Source organism: Neopelma chrysocephalum, unplaced genomic scaffold (genome assembly GCF_003984885.1).
Source record: "Neopelma chrysocephalum unplaced genomic scaffold, ASM398488v2 Primary Assembly neopelma1_74, whole genome shotgun sequence".
Lineage (NCBI taxonomy): Eukaryota > Metazoa > Chordata > Aves > Passeriformes > Pipridae > Neopelma > Neopelma chrysocephalum.
Window position 1 is genome coordinate 4,958,361 of NW_020897735.1, and position 19,615 is coordinate 4,977,975.

At 56.9% G+C, this 19,615-nt stretch overlaps 1 long non-coding RNA gene across 2 annotated transcripts in view; it reads left to right on the forward strand.

Annotated features, from left to right (window-relative positions):
• Positions 1-276: 276 nt before the first annotated feature.
• The window catches only part of LOC113969789, a 107,309-nt gene continuing 87,970 nt past the window's right edge, over positions 277-19,615 (forward strand). For both annotated transcript variants that reach the window (XR_003534932.1, XR_003534931.1), the window contains exons 1-2: positions 277-389; positions 1,059-1,152. This is a non-coding gene — a long non-coding RNA (uncharacterized LOC113969789). The remainder of the gene's footprint in view (positions 390-1,058; positions 1,153-19,615) is intronic.

A 19,615-nucleotide genomic window follows, 5' to 3' on the forward strand; every position in this document is an offset into this window, starting at 1 on the left:
GCGCGCTCCCGCCCGCCCCGCCCACCCCCGCTCCGGCACCGCCCCCGCCCCCCCCCCCGAGCCCGCCCGTACCTGTCGCGCACGGGGCACTGAGCGCCCGCCCGCGCGGCCCCCGCCTTTTATACCGCCGCGCCGGGCCCCTGCGCTCCGCCCCGCCCGGCGGGCGCGGCCAATGGGCAGGCGGGAAGAGGCTTGACGGGCGGGCGGCGCGGCCAATGGGGGCGAGGCGGGCGCCTCGCGCCGTTCAAACGGTGGCGGGCGCGGCGCGGCGCGGGAGGGCGGAGGGGGATCGGGGTGAGGGTCCCGGCGGGTACCGGGGGCGCCGGGGGTCCCGCCGGAGCGGCGGTGGGGCCGCGGCGGTGCCTCCCCCCTCCCCTCCCCTCGCACAGGTGAGCGGGGGGCGGTGCCGGCCCCGGTGGGCGGCCCCCGAGCGGCCGTGGGGGCGGGGGCGCGGCACGGTCCACCCCGCCCCGCTCTTCGGGTACCCCACGCCCCGCTCTGTGACACCCCTGTCCCCAGCGGGACCCCCGGTGGTACCGGCATCCTCAGCGCCCTCTGCGAATGCCCTCTCCGGGGTTGCTGGAGGCTGCCCCGCTCCGCTTTGGGCTGCCCCAGCCCCGGGCGTTCCAGGTTCAGGTGTTGGGGACACCTCAGCCTGGCCGGGTGGCCCCTCGGTGATACCCCCTTCTCCCGCTTGGAGAGCCGTCATCGTGACTCTCTCCGAGAGTCAGGGCTTTCCCCCGATGTAGGGGCAGGACCGCGCATCAGTCACTGCTCACAAAGTGCCCCAATCACACCTGATTTCCCCCAGCTGGACCTTTCACGGGTTGTTGCTAATTAAGGGCTCACCTGAATTAATTAAGAGCCCACTTTAGCACCTCCCATCCCACACAGCTGTGTTGGCTCTGCAGGGCAGTGCAACCTCTCCTCCCCCTCACAAGGGGATGTGATGGGAGGGGGCTAGGCTGGCTCCTGTGGGGTTAAGGGGTGCAGAAGCTCAGGGATGAATTTAGGGGGGTGCAAGGGCTAAGGGCTGTCCCCACGTTTGTTGCTGAAAGGATCTGGTCACAGAGACACCCAGCTGCCTGCCCGGGGAGTAGCGGCACTTGGGGAAGCTCACGTCACTGCAGAGCAGCAGCCCTTGGCCAGCAGGTGAGTTCTGGGGGTTCTGGGGGCAGGGGCTGCAGTGTTTGGGTGGGAGAAGGGACCATGAGCTGGGGAGCCAGGAAAGGACTGCAGTGCTGGGACAACGGGAACTACTTATGGAACAGCATTTTGTGTAGAAAGCAGAAGGCAGGGGATAGAGGAGGGGGTTTCCCCCTGGCTGCAGAGGTCCCCCAGGCTGGGTGCCTGCCCTGGGGCACGCGCTGGTGTACATACCTGAGCGGTGGCTACAGGCAGCCTCCTGTCTGCAGGTTGCAGAGAGCCCAGTGGAAAAAAAACCTCTGAAGCCCTTTCTCCTGCTGGTGCAGCCCAACCTCTAAACCACAGGGGCAGGGATACAAAGGGGTCACTTGGATCATCAGCAGTGGGCGAGGGCACTGTGCCAAGCCTGTGCTGTGGGGGGATTCTCAGAGGGCTTTCCTTGCTTCCTGGCTTGGCTGGACTCTGCTACCTTAGCTTGACCATGTCTTCCCCCCAAGGGAATGGGAGCAGACCCAGCACCACAGAGGATTTTGTCCCTGTGGAAGGGCAGTTGGGGCAGCTTGTTGTCCCCTGAGCAGCAGCTGGCTAAGTCCTTCTTGCTCATAGAGGAACCTTCTCCACAGTTTGCCTTCAGCCACGCAAATGGGGGTGAATGACACTGTGCATTCCCAAGCTCTTAAAGGATGCTCTTGACCTGCTTTCCTTGCTTGTAATGTGGGAAGTGATCACAGCCCTGTCCAGAGGGGCGGCTGTAGCTCCAGGCAGTGGGTACAGGCAGTGTTAGAGATGGAGGATTGTGCTGTGTCCTTCTTCTCTCCTCCACCAGTCTCTCTCCCTTGCAGTTCTTCTTGGCTGCAGGTTGGCTTTTCCAAGGCTGTGGCTGCATAGCAGTTGGAGGTCCAGGAGGCGATAACTGGAACTGGTCTGTGCAGATGCTATGGGGTGCAGCATGACTGGGGTTTGGCCACGTCACACAGACCAGTGCTGAGCTTTGGGTGCTTTGGTAGCTGGAGCCAGGCCTTGCTCCTGCCCAGCAACATCCAAGGCTCTGCCATCATGGAGTGTTGGGGTTGGTGCTTGTGGACTGAGCCCCAGCTGCGGCTCTGCAGCATTATCTGTGGCCTCATGAGCACTGGGGAACCAGGGCAGTGAGCGCTGCTGCTGCCAGTCTGTGCCACATCCTCCACCCAGCCAGCGCAGGCAGCGATTGCCTCTCTTGCTCAGCTGGCATTTGCTGCTCTCTGGCCTACCTCCAGCTGTAAAACTACAGCCTAGGTGGTCAAGATTAAGAGCCTGAATTGCCCATTGGCCAGCTGAGGTGGGGTGGCTGGAGGGCAGATAGTGCCAGCCACAAAGACACCCTCTGCCTCGAGCTCCTGCTCACCATCCCACCTCTGACTCGCAGCATGGCCTCAGGACACTGCCCAGTACCATCCCTCTGCTCTTTAATTGTCATCTGGCCCCACTGGCCTCAGGTCATGCCTTTCAGTGAAGGGTCAGGTGGACTTTGCAGGGCCCTGCTTGAAGCAGTGCCGGGTTTAGGGATGTGCAGAGGGTGGTGCGTCCTCGGGGCCGGCTGGGCATCACGGGGCAGCCCTGATGTGGGAGCTGCTGCTGTCTCTGGCTGTCAGAGAAGTGCCCTCTGCTGTAACTGCCTGAGAAGCTTCGTGGCACCAGGAAAAACCCGAGAGCACAGCAGGAGCCTCTAGGAGATGAAGACGGAATTAAAACTTTAATCTTATTTAGATTCTGGGTAATTAATATAAAGGCTATAAAACTTGGGCCTGATCCTCACTCTGACTGCTGGGCACTGTGCTCTGGATGGTGAGGCTGTGGCAGCTGCAGGCTGGCTCTCCTCCCCGACTGGCTCTCCTGGCAGGTGCCAGTGTTTTGTTTGCAGACACGGTGGCTTTAATCCCGGAGTTGGGACGGGCTGTGCACTGTGAGAGCTGCGCTGCTTCAGTTTGGCCCATGGACTCCAAAATCTCCCAGAGACAGGAATCTGGCTGATACCTGTCTTGGCACATGGCTGCAAGCTCTGCTTTTCTAAAGAGGATAACGAGTCCTGTCCATTTTCTGGCTCTGCAGCAGCAAGCTGGGGCAGGGTGGGTTTGGTGCCTTGCCTTTCACAGGAACACCGCTGTGTTCTGTCCAGCGCCCCTATTCCCTGGTCTCTGCTGGGGTTCACGTGCCCTTCCCATGGAAAGGGCCCTAAGGACCCTATTGCTGTAGTGGACAGTTCATGTAAAACCATCTCAGTTAAATGTAATTGCAGCTTTTAACTGGCCTTTAAATGGTGAGAACCATTACTTCCCCAAAGGAGAAGAGAGTGGGCCCAGGATTTGCTCTCTGGAGGGCTGTAGCTGCACATTTTCTGGTGTAGATGATGCTGGTCCTGTGATGTGGGGCTGGCCCTGGGCTGGGCATGGTGCAGCTGTACCACAGCTGGTCCAGCCCTGCTCGTGTCCTGGTGCCAGGGCTGGTTTCGCAGCCGTCGATCCTGCAGTGGGCTCCAGCAGCAAAACCTGGCGGTCCCCTGCTCTCAGCAGCAGAGTAAACAAGCTGGCAAGAGAAACCATTTTGCTTCAGCTAGTAGGAGAAACCCTTTTTAGGTAGCACTTCCAACTGGCAATGCTCTCCTTCATTAACCCCCTCCTTCCCTTTCCAATGAAACGTGAATTTGCAGCAATTGGAGATCAGGCACTTGCCAGTGCAGCTTTGCCACCCAGAGCAACGAACACAGACGTGAATTTACTGCTTGATCTCATAATTTCAGTGCAATTAGACTGGCTGCTATAAAGCAATTTCCCCTTGAGCCTCGGAGTCCTGGGCCTGGGCACTGCCCAGCTTTTCTCAGACGAGGAAGCAGAGGCCTTTGGGTATTGACTGAAACACGGGTTTTTTTGGGTGCACCTGGAACTTGACTCCCTGGAGACGCGTCTATGAGCTGGAGCTGCGGGTGCCTGGCATGTCTGAAAAGGAGCCTGCTTTTCAGGCTTACTTATTACAAGTCAGGCACCCAAAGCTAGTGGGAAAACAAGCCAGAACAAGGTTTTCAGGCTGAGCTCTGGGAGCAGGGCTGGCCTCTGCCACCCCCTCCTGTGTGCTGGGCAAGTGCAATGTTGCCTGGACCCCCAAGCTACTCCCCATCTTGGGGGGACCTGTAGGATAGACCCACAGGTTCTGTTGCAGCACATGGGGAAGGGGGCATGTTGGCTCTGGGAGCCAGCAGCCCTCGGAGCAGCAGATCCATCTGTATTGATCGAGTGGGCTGTGGGTAAGGCTGTCACCTCGCTGTCATAGCTGTTAGCTCTTTCTCACAGCTCTGGTATCACAGTCAAATACTTTGTATAAAATCCTGGAGAAAATAGGGATGTAACCATACTGAAAAATCACCCATTTAATTATTTTCTTCTCCATGCTTTTAGCCGGGGAGACGTGTAATGCCCCCTAAGCATCACCGTGGCACTGGGCATGGATGAAACGCTCAGTACTTCGATCTGGTCTGCTCCTACCTAAACTCACTGACTCATTTCCTACATTTCTTGTACCCTGGGCACTGCTGTGCAGGGTATGGGTGCTTCCATGAGCATCCCTGCCATTACTCCATGGCCTCTCACTTCTGCCTGGCCAAGCACTTGTGCCCAAGGTGTTGCTTACAAACTCTCCCGGTGCCTCCTTCCCAAAGTGTTGGGAGGTCCCCTTGGGTGGGAATTGCATGATTCTTGTTTTGACTAATGCTGGGAAGGTGGAATCCAGGAGGTGATTGCTACCAGGATCTTACTGCTAATTCTCTCTTCAATGGGCTCCACTTATCCTGCCATGAGCAGGCAAATGCTGGTGACGTGGCCCAAAGGAGAAGGGGGTCTCTGCCTGTGCCAACGTATTTCAGCCCTTTGCTGATTTGCTGTGCCCACAGATTGATCTGCAGTAGCAGATCTGTTCCTAGAGCTGGGTGGGGGGATGAGCTGCTGATGGTGTGAGCAGAGCTGTGGGTGTTCATGGGGAGAATGCAGTGTCCTAGTTGGTCTTGGTGTGATTAGTGTGGCTCGCCTGGCACCCAGAGCTGCTGGAGTGATGCTCTGTGGGGGCAGCACAGTAAAGCTCCTGGCACAGGTCTTTAGCAAGCCTGTCCTACTGTGCTGGTCTCTGCTGGTGCCTTGTCTCCTGGTTTCTGGCATTTGGAGGACACTGATTTCCTGCAAAACCATTGCAGGATGCTAAAGCTGCAAGATAAACTGGGTGCAGCAAGCTCAGGAGCTGCTTTTCTGGGGAGAGGGGATGAAGATGGTGTCAACTACCTCCTGGTCTGGGTGCTGCCTCCCCAGAGCATCACTTCCAGGAGCAATGAGATGACCTGGGCACCCAGGGCTCTTTGCTGGGATGTGGTATCTGATAGAGACCCTATTTAATTCCTGGGTCAGCTATCCCGATGTCTTTAGTGCCGTGTAGCCACGGGTTGATCCCTGGGCTTGGTCTGACCCTGGGTTATAGCTGTAAATGTGGCTGTGCTGGAGCACAGACCCAACCCAAACTGGGAAGTCTGTCTCCAGCAGCAGTGTGAATGAGAGACGTTACCTGCAAATCCCGTTCCTGTCTGTCCTGGGTGGAGCAGGACAGGACTTGCTGGGGACTGAGTGGGATTTGTAGTCATGCTCCCTGCTGGCAATGGGAGCAGGAGGCTCCCAGAGGAGGTTGGGCAGCAAGATGTTAAAGGGTGCTGGGAGGGTGAGGAGACCAGGCACTTGTGATCTAGGGCTAATCCTGTCTCTCTGCCTCTGTTTCCCCTCCCACCTCCCTTGTCCCGTGGTTTCTAGATATTCATCTGCGCAGGGCAGGGCCTGTCTTGGGTGACTCCTGTGACAGGCACTGCCCATCTCCAGGCCTTGTGGTGCCAGGTGATGTTTGGCATTGAGGGCAGGTCCTTCCCTGCTCCCTGTGCTTGCCCTGTCCCTGTGCTGCTGCAGGGAGGGCAGTTGGGGCAAAAATTACAGTAAAGTTGAAGCTGTGACTCCAGTGGGAATGAACGCTGGGATGGAGCATGGGAGCTGCCTGGGCTCCACGGTGGGGTCCCAGTGGGATCCCCCTCCCTGCTGAAAGTGCCCCCAGGGTGTGTAATCAGTGCTGACAGAGAGTGCGGGGCTCCGAAAGGGTTAAAGGCTGCTCGTCTGCCATGGAACACGCAGCCTTTCCCGAGCAGAGCCCCTCCGGCTGGAGCAGCGTGGCCTTACGGTGCCCAGCGGACGGACGGACGGATGGACGGATGGCGGGAGGACTACAACCCCCGGCAGGGAGCAAACCCCCGGGGCGTGCCGGGACTGGTAGTCCGGGGCCTGGCGTGGGGGTCCCCGCTGCCACTCGTGGCTGGGGCGGGGGGACCCGGAGGGAATGTGCCGGCTCGGGGAGGAGCCAGCGTGTTCACCCACTTTGTTGTTAAATACCTTAAAGGAGCAGTGGCTGTGCCCGAGCGAGCTCCCTAGCGGAGCCGCGCAACCCGGGCTGTGGGCTTTTTAAAGATAAAAATCGCTCGCGTGGCCTCCCTTATTAACGACATCTCCCGCTCCCAGTAACTCCTTCGGCGCCTGGGCAGCGCCAGCCGGCGCGGGGATGGGCCCGCCTGCCGCGGGGCTGCTGCGCGGCGCTGGACCGCTCTGGTCCTGCATCCCTGCCAGAGCATCCTCCTCCCGGCGCTCTCCGCCTGGGAGCCCAGTGCGGCCGGGGGGTGGGTGCCGAACCCCCCAGCGCTCTCCGTACCACGGAAAAATCTGTTTCCTCGCAGGGGAGACGTCCCCGCCCATGGTCGCCGCAGATAAAGAGCTCTGGAGAGGAGTGGGGAGTAGCGACGGCGTGGGCAGCGCGGCAGATTTCTCATGCCACTGTGGCACAGCCGTGACCTGGAGATTTCTTCCTCCCTCCGGCATAATTCAGTCTGGCACCCGGTGCCTCCAGCTAAACACCCTGGCCCGGCCCTGGCATGTGCCCAGCAGACACCCACATCAAAGCCACGGCGGCTCGCCTGGCCCCTCGCCAGCAGCTACCTCTAGACAGCTTGTGCAAACCTGGAGGGAGATGACAGCGGAGCATCCAGCCCCCAGCAGCTCCTGCCTGCTGCTGTGGAGCAGCCGGGGCTGGCTTGGGTGCATGGTGGGAGCCACAACTGGGTGACCCTGCACTGGGATGGTGATGGGGGTGCCCATGAAACCTCTGCCTCAGTGAGGCTGGCACTGTCTGCTTCTGATTGCTTTGTCTCTGCTTCCCTTTGCTTGTGGTCGTTGCCTCCATGCCCCTCTTAGCCTCGGTGTAGGGGGATGAAATCCCTCTGGCAGATGACCGTGCTGGAGAGGGGCTGTTGGAGTACAGCACAGGAACCTCGCTGACTGGAAAAGCAGGAACAACCACCAAAATGCAACTGGTGGGGAGGGCTGTGACACTGCAGGGAGCTGCAGCTGAGCTGGCTGGTGCTGGGTGATGCTCTGGGGCAGGTGGCCCAGGCCTGCCGGTGCTGTGACCCTGCCCAGGGTCACACACTGTGGCTGTCATTGGTGTGAAGGCAAGGGGAGGGCTTGGGTGGCAGGGCTGGGCCCGGTGCTCTTGGCTGAGCCTTTCACTCCTGGGCTGTTGGGTGCAGCTCAGCCTCCTCACAGCCCAAGGGCTGGCTGTTTACCTGCTGAGGGGCTGCACTTGATCCTTTTTCCTTCCTGGGTGTAGGTGTTAGAGAGAGCATCGGGTACCTGTGCTCCTGCCCGGAACTGGGCTCCAGCTGGTCCGTGCTTCCTGCCTGGTGCCTGGTCTGGCATGGCTGGCAGCGGGCAGAGCTGCTGGTCTTGCTTGGTTTTGGAGCTGTCTGGGTGAAATCCTTATCCAGAGCAGAGGAACTCTTCCCTGGGGTGCAGAAAGCTCCTGGTGCCTGAGTGGCGTGGTGGGAACAGGAGGGCTGAAGCCCATCAGAGCTCATGTCTGTGGAGGGACCTGCGGTGCCAGGACCCCTCTGCCCTGTGTGCAGGGACTCGTGTGGTTGGATGCTGGAGCATGACCTGTGCAGCTGTGACCTCCTGGGAACACTGAGGGCAGCAGAAAGACCCTTCTGGGCTGCAGCAGAGTCTGCATCATGTCCTTTTCTGAGCAGAAGGAAGCAGTGGAGTGGGAGAGGCTGCCTGTGGTGAGCTGCTGGCTGCTGCATCCAGCAAGGAGCCCAGGCTGCAGGGAGCCCACGCTGTGGATGCAGCCGGCCTGCTGCCTCAGGGATGCTGGAACAAGCAGCCTGAGGGGTCCTTTCCTGCCTGTGGCCAGTCCACAGCAGTGTGTGGGAGGACAGAGTGACCTCAGTGCATCCTTTGTAGTGAGGTGTGAACAGAGACGTTGTGGGCTGCAGGGAAGAGGGTGGGGGCTCAGTCTAAAACCTCCTGCTGTGCCTGGCTCCTCTCCAGAGTCTGTTCAGGGGCCAGGTGAGGTGGTGGGTGCTGTATGCTGGGCTGGACAGCTCAGCCCACAGCCATGCTGCCTCAGCTTGGTCCAGTCACTTACTCCCACTGCTCCTTGTGCTCCTTGGTGCTGCAGTGCTGACAAGTTGCCACCTTGCAAACAGCTCCTGTACATGTGTGTGTCATGCCTAGGCCAGTGGGGACCTGCCTGTGAGGCTGTGTGAGCCCTGATACAGCATTTGTGGGGGATTCATGGGCTGCATGGAGACCCAGTGAAGCTCTCCAGTGGAGAAGAGCACAGGAAAGCTCCCCTATAGGCCTGCCTAGCCCTGTTGCTTATTTCTTTTTGCTTTCTGTCCCTTGCCTGCCATTTGGGAGCCTTGTACCAGCAGCCTCATGGCTGCCTAGTGTGTTGTGATCGTTGTGTCGCAGCAGGTGCCTCAAGGAGCCCTGCACTGAGGCTGCTGAGGTGCACACCCCACCACAGCCCCTGAGCTGATTGCTTCTGACACAGTCCTGGTCGGACCCAGGCCGAGCTGGAACCCTTCCTGACGTGATATTGGAGCAGAAGCCCCAAAGGGTGAAACACAGCTGCTGGAGGAGGCAGCAGGATCTGTGGGTTGGGGGTCCTGGAGGTGAAGCTGTTTGCAAACAGCTGCTGGGTGCAGCAGTGCTTTGAGCACGGCGTGACTTTCCCACGTGCACAGGGATCCCCAAGGCCGAAGGGAACTTCGGCTCCGGCAAGGGTAGGAATGAAACGTGGATAACAACGCTAGGCTAGCGTTGCTAGAGGAATTAAGAGCCAAGCAACTGCATCCATAGGAACCTCAGTTCTTCCCTTATCCCCTTGCACATCGAAGTTAATTGCATTTCCAACTGACACATCAAGCTGCCCTGCCACGGTCGTCTGTGGCAAAGTCAGCGCATCGTGGTCGCTCTGGGACATAAACCTCACCTCTGGTGTCTCGCTCTCTTGGGGGATAACGTCTTTCCCAGGGCTGTTTGTGCTATGGTCAGGTCTTAGGAGCCCAGGGCTCAAGCTGAGTTGTCTTGTCAGGTCTTTACGGGTATCTCTTGAAGGTGAGACTTGTCAGGCTTAACCAATGGATGAAATTTTTTTAATGGGTGTTCAGCAGCCGCTGTGGAGATGCTTAAGGGCATAAATTTTTTAAGAGCATAATGGTTGTTAAGCTCTCAAAAATAAATCCTAAGTCTCTCCAGCCTGTGTTTCCCAAGGTACTGGCAGCTTAAAATGAGAGAGCAAGAGAAATGAAATAAAAGGCTTTTAGATGGTGCAGATCATCAGTGTTGAGCTTCTGCTTTCTTTGTGTGTCTGAATTAGCACTCAGATCTTTGGGATGCTGAGGGTCAGGACAGCAAGGTCTTAATCCCTGGTGGGTGTTTTGAGGTCCCACATCGGAGAGTAGAGTTAAGGGAGTTTTCCCTACATCAGTAAGATGGATTGGGCAGGGTGAGCAGGTGAAGGCTCTAAAATCTCCTGCCCAGAAGACTTGCCCAGATGGCAACCAGAAATTCTGGTCCAAAATTGCATGGAGGGTCTCCTGGTGAAGCACAGCCAGCAGAGTCTGGGTTTGGGAGATGGGCTGGTGCCTCCAGCAAGGGGCAGGAACACCTGGACAGAACAGCTCTGCCCAAACCATTCTGGGGAGATGATGACAAAGCTGGGAAGTGCCAGGGCCTCCTCTTCCACCCTGAATAGATGAGCTTTTCCCAGGGAAGTAACAGCCCTGTGTGGGGGTTTCCTCCGGTCCTTGTTGCACCAGGAAGGAGATGCTCCCTGCAGCACCCCAGGGCTGGGAAATGGGGAGGAACTGGCTTCATCCTTCTTCAGCCACTGTTACCCTGGGGCTGGGAAGCAGAGCCACTCCTTCTTTCTCTCCAGACTCAGCAATGGGAAGAGGTGGGAGCACGCTGTGCTGGCATGGGCAGCACTGCCAAGGGTGCCAGGAACCGACAGCCCGAGACTTGTTTGATGCTGTTTTCTTCTCCCACCAACAGAGGAGGGAGGACAGCGACTCCAGGAGCATGGAGCTGCTGCTTGTCTCCTCCTGCCCAGGGAGGCTGGTTTGGAGAAAGTGTGTGAGCAGCCCCGATCCCGTGCACAACCCCGGGAGGTGGCGGGTGAATGTGAGTCCTGGTGTCCTGCAGTGCTGCACCCTTGCATTGCTCCTGCCAGCTTCCCTCCCAAGGCTGGCTGGAAACGCTCCTGCATTCCCTGTGAGGTCAGCTCTGCTGTGGCTCTGCTCTCTGAGGTCAACTTGTACCTGCTGAGGGCTCAGCCCCATTTTATAGAGCTTTTCCATGAGGTGTGCCCTGTGAATGCCCTCCCCTGGGCTGTGGTGCTTGGAGATGAGCAATGCTGGTGCCTTCGGGAGCCTGAGGAAATTGGGGTGCTGAATGACTTGTGCCCAGACTTTCTGCCCCTTGCTTGCGTTTTGGGGCAGGTGTTGACCCTCTCTGAGGTGACAGGTCCTGAAGCATCAAGTCGTGAGTGCCTCGCTGGCAGGAAGAAGTAAGAGAAGTGGAATTTGGGAATGATCAGGGAAGAATTCCTCCTTGAAGCATGGGTTGATGCAGAAATGTTACCTGCTGCTTCTCTAGTTCAGCCTAACCCTGTGCCTCAGTCCTGGTAGTGATTGGTGTGTAACTATGGAAATTGGAAAAACGTATTTTTCTGATATGGACTGGATGTGCTCAAAGGGCTGTTTCTTATGGAGCCTGCCTGCCTTCCTTCACCCCAAAGGCATCCCTGGATTCTGTGTCCACATTGCTCCTGAGACTTGGGTGGCCATCACAGCTAAGCCGAGGGACAAAAGGCTCTGTCTTCCCCTTCTCCCTGAAAACTGTGACAATCAGGGCTCCTGCTGCTTCTCGAAAACACAAGGTGTGGCTGCACCAAGAGCCTCTGGCAGGAGGCTGGCAAGCCATGTGGCTCCTTTGCTCTGTTTTGCACATCCAGATTTTCTTTCCTGCTTCTCCATCCCTCTCCAAGCACCGCTCACCCCTGCTCAGGCTGGGAGAGTGTTTCTGGGTTATTGCTGCTCGAGTGACTGGAGGTGGGAGAACACCCTCCCACCCAGTACAAGTTTGCAAGTTCTCTGGGCTCCCAGCTGCTCTGGCTGCTGCTGCTGCCTCTTGGGGGAGGACAGGAGGGACTGAGCAGGGGGTCTCTGCTCCTTGGCACAGCTGCACCGGGGCTCTCTGTGGCTCCCAGGAACCAGGCATGGCAGCTCTTCCCCAGATGGAGGACAGGACCCTGGGGGTATTGGCCGTCTGCTACTTTGCTGCCCCAAAAAAGCCTGAAGGCTGTTTTGTGCTGCTGCTCTGCTGTTCTGCATTGAATTGCACCAAAAGCCGTGCTCCCCTCTGTTATCCCTGAAGATGGATGCAGATGACTCCCCTCCTGACATGTGCGTGATCTGTGCGCGCTTGGCTCTCCTCTTTTCCCGGGCAGCTGGCAGGTTATTTTTGGTCCTGGAGCGGCCCAGATCTGGTTTCTGCTGGGGCGAGTCCCTGCCCAGCGCACCTCTTGCATCCCCTGGGACTGTGGGAGGTGAGGAGCCCTGTCTTCCCTCGTGGATGTGTTGGCTGGAGCCGGTGGAGCTGCTCCGGTGCTCACCTGCTGAAGGGCTGGTCTGGCCTCTCTCTGTGGAATGGCTGAGGGAAGGGGGTGTTGCCAGGTCTATGGGGACTCACCTGGATGTAGCGGCCCAGGAAACCTGATCTGTGGGCCTCTTTGGGAGGAGAGGGATGGGCAGGAGCAGCTGGTGCTGTCGCAGGGCTTGGAAACCCAAGCCAACACCTAGTCACGTGTGTCCCTCTTGGCTCACAGGCTGGGGGAACAGCAGCCCCCTTCCCTCAGTTCCTGGCCTCCTGCCCACGTCCTGCAGTGAAAACCCCTTTGGAAGGACATTGAGGGGGGCAAAGGGTTTGCTGGGAACAGCCCTGGGGAGATGCTGGGACCTCCTGCCCTGTCCGTGTGCCTTGGGAAGGGCTCAGAGTGAGAAATAGGGATGCTGCTATGTAGCTACCTCACTTGCAAGGATGTTCCTCCTCTCATGTCCCCCTGTAACTCCAGGATGTTTGAGCCCTTTCTTAAAATCAAGGTTCATCCCAGCAATCCTGCAGCAGAGCTTATTCCACTGCAACAGGGTGCTGCTCAAAGCATTCTTTCCATATCTGCCTGGTGGGGTGCTCAGGGGTCCCCACTCACCTGGAGGTGGAGCAGAGGGCAAATACAATCAGAAAAGGGGTTTCACCATGATAGACACAGGTTAAATATTTTCTAGGCACCATGGGCTGTATGGGAAAGTGTGGCTGCTTGTTTCTCTGTGCCCAAATGTCTCTGTGGGCTGGTGGAGTTGAGGACCTTGCTGGAGGTGAACACCTTGGTGGAGCTGAGCCCAGAGGAGGTATTTTGAGAGCAGGTACCTGCAGTGGGTGGGTGTCACCAACTGTGTTGCTGCCACTGTATTCAAAAATCATTATTCAAGGCTTTTAGTAGTCTGGTGTCCTGTTTATTCCTGTATTTGATCCTGTGTTCTGTGCAGATGCTCAAGAGCCTGTGTGCCTGGCAGTGGAGGCGGGATAAGAGCCCATTCCCAGGCAGTGCTGGCCACCATGGATAAGGACACTGCATCCAAACAATGCCAAGGGGAGTGGGACTAAAATCGTGGTGCACATACTTGCAAGGTGGTAGCTGGCAGAACTATGCTGCCAAAGATTCTGAGGGTCAACCTGTGTGTCAGAGCTGCCCTGATGTACCCTGGGCGTCATGGGAGGCTGCAGCACTCCCTGTCCAGTGCTCCCCATCCTCACCAGTGCAGCTACCGAGCCAGGACGGTGTTTTCTCACTGAAAGCTGTGCCCTTTCCTCTGGGGAAGGAGCATCAACACATCCTCCCACGCTCCTGCTCATCCCCTTTCAACAAAATGCCGCTCTGACGTTTCTCTCTGCTCCTGGCAGGGAGTGAAGCTGTTTCCAATCTCTGACTGTGGGGCTCGTGGTGTAGGCTCACAGGTTTGGGCTCCCTGCTCCAAGCATCCTCGTTTTCCTCTCAGTGTGGGGTTTCTGACTCACCTCTCAGGACCAGCCTGGCTCCTAACTCTGCAGGGCTGGCTCCTGCCAGTTCTTCTGTGGGAGAGCTCATCTCCACATGAAGCCTGAGGGTCTCATGCCACCGAAAACAGAACCAAATCAACTGTGAATAGGCTTTAACTTACTATTCAGGAGTACAATAGAAAATCAAAGATAAGTTACATCTCCTTCAACTGTCTGGTTGTGCCTGGTTTTCTTTGTTGCAGGTGACTGAGGGAAAGAAAATAGGTTTGTTATGAAAGCACCAGGTCCAAACTGCCCTGCTCTGGTAATCTGGAAACCAGGAGATGTGAAGGAGGAGGTTTGTGTGGACCAGGGCTGCTGTGGGTGGGAACAACATGGGAATGAAGTTGCTGGCTCAGTTGCCCCAGGTTGGCTCTGCAGTGTACAGAGAGCACCCAAGCTCTGCACAGCACAGCAGGTTTGGTGTGGGTGGCTTTGTCCAGCTGTTCATCCCTGCCCGAGCCCTTGCAGGGGACAGGCTGCTGCCTTGTGCCTCCTGGTTTTTGGCTGTACAACACCGAGAACATCTTGTGCCTCTTTCTTTGTCTTGTGCTTCTTCCTTTTTCCAGCCAATCTGTTGGGGTGGGCACAGTCTTTGGCAAAAATCAACCAGACCAAGAGTGGAATTCAAATGCACAAGGCAAAATGTTTGGTGTGAAGCATCCCAGGGCTGTTCTGTGCCACTGAGATGTCTCATGGGACATGTGGCAGGGCAACATTGTGCCACAGAGCTGCTGTCAGGGATGTAAGGTGAGCAGGGAGTAGGTAAGGGGTTCCCTCTCCTTCCTGCAGGGCCGATTTGCAGGAGTTCTGCTTTTGGAGTTGGCTTGTTGCCAGGGGGCTGAATCCCAGCCCCACAACCCCCTGAAAAGGGCTCCATGTCCAAACCCTCTTCTCATCTTTGGCTTAGCTGGTGCACCAAGCCATGGATGGACAAATGGACATCTCCCACTGAACCAGGCTCAGAAGGGGAGGCAGCAGGGTGGTCACATCCTTTGGGAGTGCCGAACCTCCCCCGGGAGCTCCTGCCAGCCCCGGGTGTGGGTGTGGGCAGCAGCCTGTGGTGAGGCAGCGCGTTGGACATGAATGCGATGTGAGCTCAGGCTTCCCTTTTGAAGTCTGACACCCGGGATTTTCCCCACCCGCCAGGAGGACTGAAGACAAAAAAGAGCAGGGAAGAAAAAGGGGGTGGAGGGGGGAAGCCCTCTTTAAACTGCTGGTGAGGGCACGTCAAGGAGGCAGAAGCTGAAGGGGCTGTGGGGGAGGGCTTGGTGTGGGTCTGTCTGGCCGGCCAGCTCTGACTCACCCACATGTGCAGGTACAGCCCTGCTGCAGTTTTGGGTTGAGCCTTGCTCGCCTGGAGATGCCGAGAGGGGTTTGCAGAGGTAGGAGGGAGCAGAGGAAAGGGAAGAGCTGTCACAGCTTGGTGGTGTGTGATGGCCCTGAATTGTGTCCCCTCTCTTGGCCCTTGCAGTCATCCCCCCTTCCCAGCTGCCTTGGAGGAATTAAGGAGGGCCCAACCTTGGGGGAAATCAAGAGAGCTGGGATCTGGCCCCACTGATGTGAAGGTTGCAGGATTAGGCTGCCTTAAACAACAAAGCTTTGCTCCGCCTGTCAGACAGATACCCCAGGGGCAGACTGGAAGGGTGTGGAGTGGAGGATCCTCTTTGCAGAGGTAGGATGGGAATGTTTTCTGGTCCTGCCTGTCTGGTTTAACACTCCCAGCTGGGGCTTGGACGATCCAAAAGGGAGCTTGATCTGAGATGGAAGGCTATGACTTATTATTATTTAAAACTTCTAAAGCGTGAAGCTGCAAAGCTGTAACTTAGGCCCAGATTCACTTGATAGACCTGATCTACTGGGGATGGAGCACTGGACAAAGGCTGGATATGATGCCTGTTTGTGGAGGGTTGTGCTGGTGCAGCTCCAAATGAGATCTGCTAAAGCACCAGTGGGATCCCACCCTGCCCCTCTCCTCCACCCATCTCTGAGCCTCAGCTTTTGGTTAGAAGTCAAAACTTTAGGGAGTTGAAGGTGGCTGTCTTTGGCAAACCCAAACCCAGGCTTGACTCGCACACACCGTGTGCTTATCTCTCTGGAAAGAAATGGATGTTTTGTGTGGCTAAGTGTGACCAGGTGGGTCCTGTCTGTGATGAAGGATCCATGCAGGATCTGGACTCCACCAGAGCCCTGAGCAATGTCTGCACCCTTGCAAAGTGACACTTGGTCCTGCTTGTCCTTCAGCACTATGAAAAGAGGCAAACAAGTGAAATTCCAGTCCCCAACATCATCCTTTAGCCCATCCTGGGGGGTGGGAGGGGAAGGTGCTCTTGCCAGAGTTGTTCTCACTGTGAGTGAACGATGGGAGCGTGTGGAGGAGAGGGTTTGTGACCCGATGATGAGATGTCCCAGTGTGAGCTCACAGCAGCTCAGAACAGCCATCCTTTCTGTGGTTGCCCCGTAAGGTTAAGCTTTGTGGGGTGTCACAGGGAATACTTTCAACTCCTAGAGCTGCAAGGAGCTCCTGATGTATTCTATTCCTCAGGATAAATAGCTGGGGCATTGCCCATGACAGTGGTGTCAGGACCATGCCAAGCTCTGTATCTCGGTGGTCTCTATTTGGCAAGGTGAGCCCTCCCATCCATGGCAGGAGGAGAAGGGCTTTGTAGTCTTGAGGCTGTTGGAGCTTGGATCCCTTCATCTTCCCTCCTTCCTGGCTGTGCATGGCCACCAGAAGACCCTCCTGTTGCAGACTGTGGGGTTCAACCTCATGATTTTGCCCCTCCAATGTCGGGGTCCACTTATCCTTTGGAAACTTGTAACCTGCTGCACAACAGAGCAACTGCCTGGTTCTGTCTGAAAGTGTCCTGCCCTTGGTGACACAGCTGTGCCAGATGCTGAGGTCTGGAGAGCAACACTGAAATCACTTTTTCAGCTGGAGCTGCTTGCTCCTGCCCTCATGGGAGGGATGCCATGTGCCAAGTGCTGTCTGCAGGAGTGCACGGCCGAAGGAGAGAGCTGCTGGGATGCCCACCAAAGGGGAAAAACAAATCAGAGAATAACAGAGGGAGGGAGGTGACCATTCCACCAATGGAATACAATAAATGTGCCTGTTAGACACCCCTAGTTTGCACATTTCCATGTGGTATGTAGGCAACTGCTGTCTCTGTGCCATGGGTGCGTTGCTGTAGGTGGAGAGGAACTGGGTCCATGCTCCTGGAACGCTGTGGAATAGGGGAACTGATCTGGGGAAAGCTGCCTGCACTTGGCAGGTGGGTTGAAATGGAAGTCTCTTCCAAGACAGCCCTTGATGGAAATTAGCCTTGCACAGCTCTGGAGGTGGGCTGTGAGGGTGAAGGGTTGGGAGATGAGGCACACGGTGGCTGCTAAATTTAGGAGGACACCATTTTGTTGGTTATCTCCTTGCCTGGTGAGCTAGATCCTATCCATGGCTCATAGCCTGGTCCTAACAGTACTTATGAGCTCTGTGGTGCCTGTGTCTATGGTAGGAGATTGTTTCCTTCCACCATCCCTTGCATCCTTGGGACTTTTAATCTTTCTTGCTGTCTAAACCAAGCCCCTTGGGAAAGAAGATGGTTAATTAGCTCCTTCTCCCCCCATTCCTCTCTGCCCATGTTTTGCAGACCCCACTGGCTGGTGACCCCCTCTGCAATGTGGGTGTGAAGCTTGTTATCTGCCCTGTAGAGATTTCTCTGGCAGGAAGGGGAGGAGATGCTGCAGAGACTCCAACTGCCCTCGGGAGTGTTTGCCAAGGTGTGGGGGGCTCATCCCAGTGTGGCCCAGCTTGTGAAGGTGTTGGGGATGCACCCTGGGCCCAGATCCCAGATAAACTGGGAGGACATTGTCCCTGAATAGCGTGTGTCTTGAGAGAGTACAGGACCTGGAGGGGATGCTCCTCTTCAGAGTGGAAGGGAGGGAGGGAGACATCCCTCACTACGGTGTCACTGGCACTTACAGATGAGGCAGGATCCTTAAGAGCTGGGCTGTTTTAGGGTTTTCCCTCCATTTCCCTGGGGGATGCTGACTCTTCTCTGTCCTCATCTACTGCCCTGAGAAGATTCAGCTTATTGGAGTTGGGCCTTACCTGAAGCTAATCCCAATAAGGGATCCCCTCACTTACCCCTCCCAGCTGGCCTTGTGCCAGAGGGGCATTGAGGAGATGCTGCTTGCCTTGTTGAGGTTGTAACAGGAGATGGGGAAGGAAGAAGGGACTGTATCTGCAGGCAGGGGAGTACCCAGGCTCTGCAGTGCGTGGGACCCTCTGATCCTGCCAACGGGCCGTCACCATCTCCCGTGCGTGTTCCTCCCAGTGCTGTGGGGCTGCCTGTGTGTGCATGTAGTGGGGCAGCCCTGTCTCTCCATGTGTGATGCATGGGGAAACAAGCTCTGCTCTCCCTAGGCAAGGCATTGTCAGGCTCCAATGTGGAGAATGGGGTGCTGGGGAGAGGGGTGCTGCTGGTGGGCTGCTCCTCCTCCACACCAGGGTTAACCACCTCCAGCGGCGTCTCACGTGGCTGGGACAGATCTGCCTCCTGCAGCTGGGGTAGGGGAGGGAAGGAGGAAGCTGGTTGTGCAGTTGTTCGTGGAAATCAAATGTGAAAGGAGTGGAAATGCTGTGGCACAGAGGAGGGCATCTTGAGGGGGACCTGTGTGCTACCTTTGCAGGGTCCCTCAGCCTTCTCCTGGTTCAGATGCTGATCTCGGCACTGCTGAGACACAGGGAATGCTGTCCCTTGGACCCCCCTCCTTCTCCCCACACGGCGTGGTTGAGGGTTTGCAGCAAAACCAAAAAACGCCTCGTCCTAGAACTGTGCCTTCTGCCAACTTCTCTTATCAGACCCCGCGCGTTCGCCTAAAGCCAGTAGCTGTAGGGCTGGGGCTGGGGAACAGCCTGCTGTTAACGCTGCTCTCTCGCCTGCAGCCTGTTTGCATTCATGATTGCATCCGTGCATTAAAGTGCTTTGAGCTCCTCGTTACCAAAGTGCAGAGTCTGAGTTTTAACGAGCCACCCGTGGGAGCTGGGACTGGGAGAGACGAGCCGCCGTCCTGCTGAACCGCGGCAGAGCTTGACAACAGGCACCGCTGCCTGGAAACGGTGGGCAAAGGCTTTATTGACCACTGGAGGTCACTTTTTCAATAATGCAGTACAATCCAACTTTATTTTGTCAGTACCTTTCATGCAGGCTGCTTCCGAGCTGCTCAGCAGACCCAGTGCAAAGGGAGGGAGAGGAAAGGCTTCTCCCGGAGCTGGGGAGGTGGAGGCTGCTCAGCAGCACAGGGTGCAGGGAAGGCTCTCGTGCCTCAGCAAGGAGCCAGAAGAGGAGGAGGAGAGCAGAAAACGAAGCAGCCTGAACGCTGTTCCCCTGTGCTGTAGATGCACCTTCAGGCTCTTCATCAGTGAATGAGTGTTTGGTGCTGGGGGGCTGGAAGAGGGGTGGGGGAAGCAGGAGGGTGCCAGGGGGGTGGCAGGTCGGTGCAGGTGAATTTGGGTGTTGTGTGAGGAAGGTCAGCCGGTGTTTCTCTGCCAGACAGGCAGTTGTTGGGAAATGAAGGCCCTACAGCAGCATGGTCAGGGATCCAGCTTGCTGCAGCTGTTTGCTCTCCTAGAGTGAAGGAGCTTCAGAAACCCTGTGATTTCAGCTCGAGAGAGAGGTTGGATGAGGGCAGGCTCAGGCCATTTCTGAGCCAGAAATTGTGCCTGAATCATGTTCCTTTGCTCCCTGTGTGGTGCTGAGCTGTTCCTGGGAGGGGACTGTGACCTCCTGCCTGCACTGCCTGCCTGTTCCAGGCATCGAGGTGAGATTTCTGCCCAGGCTGACATCCCATAAGAGCTTGGTTAGGTGCCTGCTCCCAGCCCTAAATGTTGTCCTTGGACAGGAGGAGCTGTGGGGGACTAAGAGAGTGCC